Source organism: Anopheles merus, unplaced genomic scaffold (assembly GCF_017562075.2).
Source record: "Anopheles merus strain MAF unplaced genomic scaffold, AmerM5.1 LNR4000850, whole genome shotgun sequence".
NCBI classification, from domain to species: Eukaryota; Metazoa; Arthropoda; class Insecta; order Diptera; family Culicidae; genus Anopheles; species Anopheles merus.
Window position 1 is genome coordinate 1 of NW_024428430.1, and position 8,308 is coordinate 8,308.

General features: G+C 41.4%; 1 long non-coding RNA gene across 7 annotated transcripts; it reads left to right on the top strand.

Moving 5' to 3' along the window:
- The first annotated feature begins 100 nt into the window (after positions 1-100).
- Positions 101-4,999, top strand: LOC121603101. Of its 7 annotated transcripts, none has more exons than XR_006006600.1 (4): positions 110-145; positions 1,300-1,358; positions 2,442-2,575; positions 4,876-4,999. It is a non-coding gene; the product is annotated as an uncharacterized LOC121603101 (long non-coding RNA). The 7 variants fall into 7 exon arrangements; XR_006006599.1 differs by lacking the exons at positions 110-145; positions 1,300-1,358 and adding exons at positions 206-220; positions 372-433; XR_006006594.1 differs by lacking the exon at positions 1,300-1,358 and having other exon boundaries at positions 101-145.
- Positions 5,000-8,308: the final 3,309 nt, after the last annotated feature.

Below are 8,308 nucleotides of genomic sequence, written 5' to 3' on the forward strand. Positions count from 1 at the left end.
AAACTGTCAGCAGCACACCCACAACAACACACCGTCGTCAGCTGCCGTAAAGCTTACAGGGCTGTGTGTGCGTGTTTCGTTTCGTTCGCTCAGTTTTGTTTGAAAACCTCGGGCGAATATTTGGTGACGGACCGTGTGATGGTTGGTTAGTAGTACGAAATTTACCAGCCCATCTAATCAGTTGCAGTGTGCGCTGCCCAGCACCAGCGCTCACCAAGAAGTAAGCCCTCCCGAACGAGACAGATCCAAGCGATCGCCCAGCACGGTCGTTTGGTCAGGTGTTTCACCGATGCTGTCAGTTTCTGTCCGGTCGACGGATTGGAATGCGTAGTTGAAGGTGGTGATGGTGTGATGGTGTGTTCGCTTCTTAGTTACAGGCTGCTGCGTTGGTCTAACGGGCACGGCATTCCTGCACAAGGGAACGATAAGGCAGGTGTGATGCAGTTGTTGAAATCGTTCGTTATCTAGAGTCACACAACCGCTCACACATACGCACACAGAAATACACACACTCTTTTGCTCACCGTCGGACACCTGGGCCAGTGCGCGAAAAGGAAGAGGTGCGAAACGGACCGCAGAAGAGCCGAAATTGAAGCGCACACGTAGAAAGATTTCAAAATGGCGATCGGATTTGGAAAGCGTTGAAAGATCGTTCGGCCGGGTGAGGGACGCGGGTGTGTACGCAAGCGATCGTACGGGAGATGTGTGTGCGTGAGCAGAGCGCTACTAGAAGATCTGTTGGTGCGCGCGGGTTGACAAGATCGTTTTCGTTGGTACGCGCTGGCGGCTGGCAAGCAAGTAACTCAGTGCACGGAGCGTATGTGTGTGGTGTGGCCAATTATTACGTTTTGTTACGCCCTTTGTCCAACGCAATTATTTTGTAGTGTTTTTGCCCGTTTGCAAAGCATTTCTGCAGCTGGTGCAGAGGGTCTTTTTTTTACTTTATGTTTGGTGTGCCACGTTGAACATCTTCCAGCGGGACGACGACCCCCCGTGTGTCGTCCCATTAGTCTGTGGCTGTGTGAACTAAAGAGGGAATCTATGAAGAAAGGTTGCAGCAACTCCAACAGCTCATGTGACACGCGATCGCCAATGGTGCGTGATCGTGTGCGTTCTGTTTAGGAGCGACAGACGGTGACAATCATTCGTTATGTGTCGGGCAGTGTTCGTTGTGCAGGTTTGGCCTGGTAATAGACGCGAGCTGCTTCTCTGTAGATGTGTGCCTTACACCTGCGCGCTGAAAATATTTCACTGTGAACCTCTTCTCTCCCATTGCACTGGTCATTGCTGGCCCGACAGGTGACCTAATCAAGTCGGTCAACAAAGATCTGCTGCAGCCGTCTGCGGAATGTTTGGTGGTGTGTTCCCACTGTTGCTGGTTATGGGGAAACGTGTGTGTGTGTGATTTGTGAAAATATCGATATATCGTAGTCTCTTGACCCAACAGCCAGCAGTGGCACTGATTGGCGGCTTCTGATTTAAGCGTTACTGATCGTTTCACTTAAATTCGTTGCCGTGCCAAATGCGTGTGTGCGTGCGTGCTCGAGAGAGAAAGAGAGAGAGTAGGTGTGATTTCAAAGAGTGATTTTTTTGTGTGCTCTGGGTCCACGATCGCTACATTACGTCAACATTTTGTCACCGAGCTCGTGTACCAGACGGACGAACCTGCACTATGCTATTTGTATGATTGTGTGTTTGTGTGTGTGTATGTAGCAGTGTTGGTGTACGAGACATAAGGACCATTTTTTTGGTGTTTTTTGAACGACTGATTTTGTGGGGAATTTTTTAGAGCCGTTTTTTGTTGATTTTAATTCATTCGTATGGCGGAAGCAGCCGACATTAATGCCAACCCTTTTTTTCTCAAGTGTTATCAATACCTAACACAACCATACGACAAGTAATTTTCTAATTTCTTCGTGCTTCAAACTGCTTGGTGCGTACGTGAAGAAATTGCTTTCTTTTTGAGTTTTGCACGAAAGCTCTGTCTTACTTTTTGCCTTCAGAAGCGCGACTGCAGCTGGTATTGTTTTTATTCCTCCAATATGCTACCTCATTTCTTTTATTCGCCCTCAAACGCGCCTCGTACACGTAGGTCGCTATCGATAGCAAATCCTCGGCAGCAACACTTTATTTGATCGATGAGTGGCAATTTTGCTATTTTGTTGAGCGCGCACTCTTCGCCTCTTTTGCCCGCTCGAATGGTAGGAGAAAGCCATTCGTACGTAGAAAAGAAGAAAAACATACTAATGATTGAACAGAAACAGAGAAACTAGTTGCAGAGAACAGAGAGAAAGAGTGAGAGATGGAGACGGTTCATAGAATAGATGGGTGGGAAAAGTAAATCTATTCGCGTCTTAAAGCAACGCTAGCAAATGATTTGCTTTTGTCTCCGGCAATAATCAATCCTCTGATCAACGTGCCTCATTGCTTCACGTGTGTAGCACAGGAACAACCGTAAACCACTATCATCATTATCATTTGCAACATCATCATCAACAATAACTGCAACGACAGCACCGCCAACAGCAGCAGTTCCCGATGAAGGTTAAATAGTAGCAACTGCAAAACTCTCAAGGTAAGCTCCCCCTTCCAAACAACCGTGCATTTGTGTGTGTGTGCGTGTGTGCGTGGTGTTGCATGTGCACCTTTAACACATTTGTTTTTCTAAAACACAAACTTTCTTCCTCCTTCATGAGGTGAATGGAGCAAAAACTGTACATGCAATTAAATGCAAAACTATATGGTCTATAAATGCAACCAAGAATCCTGTGGATAGGAACGGGAAGGGAAGAGAATGCACCAGAATGTAAAATAATGCATTCCTTGTTCTGCTTCTATGCAGTGTAGGAGACTATAGTACGCACGCAGTAATGCAGTGGTATTTGTTTTTGATTGCTGATACGTAATTAATTGCAGTTTATCGTGTTTACGGTTGCAATGATTCTGCCCGCGACGATTTATAATAACGATTGTGTGTATTAATTAGGAACTGAGAAAAAGGACAAATGATATAAATATTACAGCACTGTGAAATGTAGTTTAATTTTCAATTTGCTTATTTTTTGTCCATCGGCTTTATTGACTTTGTTGTTTATGTTGATATGAGACAAATTTGTTTATATTTTATATTGATTTCGATGCTGTTTTTTGCTTTAAAACAATGAAAAACACAAAAAAAACAAATTTACCGTGTTTCATGTGTGTTCAATTATAATATTTTAAATTAAAAAGTACAATATTTTAGGTTTGTTATTGTACTTCAGTCCATTGACGACGAGCTAACTTCAAGTAAATGAGAACAATTTAAAAAGCAATTGAGCTTAATTGAATGTTTTATTATTATTATTTGAAGAAGAAAAAAAGGATATGAAAAAGATTAAATTTATCTAACTTAATGACGTCAACATAATCTATTCCAGAGAATAAGTTCAATTATTTTTAATGAGGTAGAGAGTTTACTTTTGTGTTTATATGTTAGTGATGATATTGGGTTGAATTAACTAAAAAAACAATAAAAGACAAAAGCAATACTTCAATTGCATGTACAAACCTACAAATTCTTCATCAATCCCAATACACTATTCATGGGTCGCATGACTATCCTAGTTTTGTGTGGGAGTTCGGTGCAACATGGACATGCGATAGGAATACATCCATGATAAGAATACAGGCGTTGCCACTAAATATTGATTCTAACTTTTTTTAAATTTTTGTCTCTAAGGCACCAATTTTTGATAGCGTGTCACAATTTTTGCCTACAAAGCATCAATTTTGACTGTAAATCAAACGCTTTATTTAAAAATTTAAAGTAATGTCTCAAACTGTGTGTTCTAAAATTATAAAATTTAAGATAAGTAGACCATTATGTTATTGATATAATTTATAGTACTAAAATTGTTATTTTGGGCCAATTTTAGGAGTTTTAATGGAGTGAAAAAAGATTGGCATGTATTTTCAAATGTGAACAATGCCCTGAGATTTGATAGGATTTAATTAGTTTTTTTTTTTACAAAATCAAATCACAAGGTTTTTGTATTGTTTTTGGAATGTCAAAATACAGTTGTCATAAATCTGCTCAAATACATGGTAAATTTATGTTGATTCCTACAAGAGTGAAAAACATTAGACATAAAGACAAGAATAGGTGAGTTGGAGTAAAAAAAGTATGCTTTAGAGGCAAAATTTCGCAGTAACGACTTAAATAACCGAAATAAATTACATGTAAAATCATTCAACAAATTTGTATTGTGCTAAAAAATACAACTTCCGGTTCCAAAATCATGATTCCTATTGTATTGAATTGATTTAAAACATAAAATGAATGAAAAAAGAAATTTGCGAAGAAATGATTTATAACATGGTTTTACTAGTGTATGAATATTAACAATTATTTTCGAGTATTCTTGTTTACACAAAAAGTTCAGTCGAACAATAAACCAATTTTTTAAATCGCAAATTAAATGAATACCAAACATTGCTACATCCTAAAAGGAAAACTCCCATTCTGTTTTAAAATTCATTCTAAGCAGCAATGGACACTGTCGATGCCGAACTACAAGGACTTTTTTATCCCCTTCGTGTAGTGAAGTAGTAGGGGAAATATCGACCATATATGATTGCCGTTGCATTGCTGCATCCTTTATGTGTGACCTCTGCCATCTTCAGCTCGTGATCGTACGTGGCAGCCAATATCCTTTCACCTGTATTACGAAAGTGAAAAAGAAAAACCCCACGTAAAATTGCAATCGTGTTGCAGATAATAGGAGGGAGAAGCTCCAAAAGATAAACCCTCCCAAAAAGAAGCGAAGAAACTAAACCTTTCCGACACTCACACACACATACTCAGCCGTCTTTTACTTCTTTCGTTTCTTTCAGAGCAACAAACATCGCCCATCGTCTCGCACTGCCTAGCAACGACACTTTCGACGAACACTGACCATCGTTTCCAGCCGAACCCAACCCAACCCCCACTGTTTATTGCACCCCGCGGCAGCAAAAGTGTCGAAAGTGAAGTAAAAAGCTGACCGCCCCCCCCCCCCCCCCCCCTATCTACCACCACCATTCTCTTACCAAGCATCGAAGTCTTGGAAGAAGCGCACAGAAGTAGAAGTGAAGTTAAAAGTCTGTGATTAAATTCAATTAGTGCGGCCGCCCGCGCGAGCGTGTGCCCCATTTGCGCCAAACCATAAAGTGTCATCGCATCGTTGCATTCGCTGCAAGAAAGGGAAAATCTGTGTGGTGGTGTGTGTGTCTGTGTGTGAGTGGTAAGGGTGAGAGTGTACCCCGAAGTGGTGTAGTGTGTAGTGCTTCTGGCGGGTTAGATTTTGGGGCCATTTTCACTTGGCCTGGGGGTGCATCGAGGTGTGACAATAATAGGTCAGGAAGTCGGAAACTTCTTCCGAGTTGGGATACCGAACTCGAGTCGTTCCGGCCGGGGAGTTTGGGGCAGATAAGATAAGACACTGCGCAGCCACTGCATCGGTAGCACAGCCGAGAGCGACCGAGACATCTGCTGCACAGTACCCGGGAGCGGCGGCAGCGGCGTCGGCAAAATCATGGAGTCGATGGAGTATGAGGAGGCGCGCAACATGACGCTGCTGTTCTTCCTCGAGCGGCTGCTCGATCGCGGGGAGCCGAGAACGCTGCACGACCTGTCCTGCCAGTTCGGGGCCCGCGGATTCACCAAGGAAATGCGTCAGATCGCCGGCGGAAGTCAATCAGGTCAGTCAAGAAGGTGTCCTTTGTCCTTATTGCGCGCGCTGTAACATGGTCTGTTGTAACTTTGCCCCTTTCCGCTGGACTCGCTTCGTAGCAGCAGGCAAACCGACAGGTTTAATTTTAGTTGCGTTTTCTTCTTTTTTCCCATTCCCGTCGTGTGCTATACCTGAGTTGCCCATATCCTCTTGGGAAGAGAGGGAGTACCAGCAGCACCAGCAGCTCTATCGCACATTGAAGCTAGCAAAAACTGGGCTATCGATTTACCGTTCCCTCCACACGCTGCTCCATGGTGGAGGGCTTGGCGCTTCCAACCTTCTGCTTGCTTTGCACCCTCGGCGTGGCCGACTTCCGGCGTTGTTTTGTCGTGCCACGAATCGCCACACCACCGTGTGCAGTAGCAGTCTCAAAGGATTTTTTCTTTTGGAGAACGGTGGCTCCTGTGTGGGGTGAAAGTAGCAGAAGAAGGTTCCGTTCTTTGTTCAACAGCGCGTGGCACAGCGGGAGCACATAAAAATAATAATAATAAACTAAACCTTGAGAAGGAGGGTGGGCGAAAAAAATTGGTCTGTAGAAGTTGTCCTGCGCCAATCTAGGACACGACGCTATTCCAGTGGCAAATCGTGTTAGCATTTGTGTGTTGGCACCGAATCCTGGTTGGCTCACAATGGGTTTGGCAGTGGATAAAAAAAGTATCGGAATTGCTTAGAGTAGATTTAATTTTAAAGGTACTTAAATAGGCATCAGGGCTGTTTTTGTAAGTTTAGTTTTTTTCAGCACACCAAGATTATTGCCGCTGGTGTGCTTTTACCATTAGAGAAAAGTTTTATCTTTTAAATCAATGTATTTTTGTTTAATGTCTTTATCTTCTTAACTTTTATGCCATGCTAGCATTCTTCTGCTGTGTTCTAGTTTAATTTTCTATGCCAATTTTCTACCCTGAATGTTTGTTGGTCAAAACATGATGCACAAAAATGCAGACCGAATATTAAAGTTTTAGACTTTAATGAACGAAATTAATGTACTTAGTTTGTATTGTGTTTTAAATCTAATTTTGGGTATTTTATATCGATATCAGTTTAAACTGATTTGAAGTTAAAATAGAATACACCAAATTTAACATTAAGTGAAAAATCTACGAGCTCTTCCGGCACTTGTTATTTTTTAATTTTATCATTTTTTCGAATGAACCGTTGCGGACCATGGGAAGTCTTCACATTAGATTTGAGTTACTAAGCATCTACTACTCATTCTTAGCCAACACTTCAAAACCATTTTGAATCTGTTTTTTTCTAAAAAGTTTTTATATGTTCAGTTTTGTTCAACCATCACTCATTACCAGTGCTGCAAAATGTCATGATCATCACGAGATGTTCACCAACGTAAACAATGAACATATCTGTGGTTGCTTGATGGTCATACTCAATGAAAGTGCGTCATCACGTACACAACTGAGATGATCAAAGGTGAGAATGAAACAGTTGGTGGACCAATCACATGCTTGATGACATTTTGTATAGCACCCAACTCTAAGTCACTCACTTGGTCACGAAATTTTCTGTCGGTGATAATCACGACATTCTTGGAATATTCTTGGCGTGTGGTCCCAAGCAACAAAATGAGCATTGTTTCTCGCTCTGTCTACTTTCATTGTCTGTCGGGTCAAATATGCTCATTTTGTTTCTTGGAACCACGTACCGCATATCTCCCATAATTATCGTGATGATCACCGACAGAAAATGTCGTGACCAAGTGACTGACCAAGAGTTGATTGCACAAAATGTCACCAAGCATGTGTGATGGTCGCACCAACTGTTTGAGCCTCGCCTCTGATCATCACATAAGAGCTCGAGACGCTGACACGATTTTGTTTTAGCCAGAATTTGTCATGACTATGTCAGTGATATTTTGCAGAAATGATCACAGTAAAAAAAAAGTCATGACATAGTGACTGACCTCTGATTATCACAATTGAGTACGTCACGCTTATATGGATTTAGTTTAGTCAGATTTTTGTATGACATTGACAGTGACATTTTGCAGCACTGCTCATTATCTCGTAACTATTTTATCGAATCCTTTAAAGCTTACTGTCACTTTCGAATGTGTACATCATTATTCATCAGCTCCAATATTTTTTTCAACAGCTGTGGAATGGTGTATTTGTATCATAATAAAATTAAAATTTCAGTTCTTACACAAGATTTTCAACACGCCACAAATAACTGTCAAACTCAATCCAGCCTGAGACGTGTTGAAAATCATTTTTCTTCTTTAGGTCCTAGCATTGTCCTCCTATGATGGGTATGCCATCACAATCTGAGGATTGGCTATTTGAAAATCACAGGAGACGTGTTGAAAATCATGTGGAAGAATTGAAACATTACAGGGTTTTCCACGCCAATTTCCAAATCTCCAATCTCCAAATCTCGTGTCATATTTAGATCACAATAAAATTTCAATTCTTCCACATGAATAATTGAAAAGAACTGTGATTCTGAAATCTCAGCCCAGCTTGTGATGTACTGAAAGAACTGAAACATTATTGTGATGCAAATACAACATTTGATAGGTGTTGAAAATCATCTCGCAA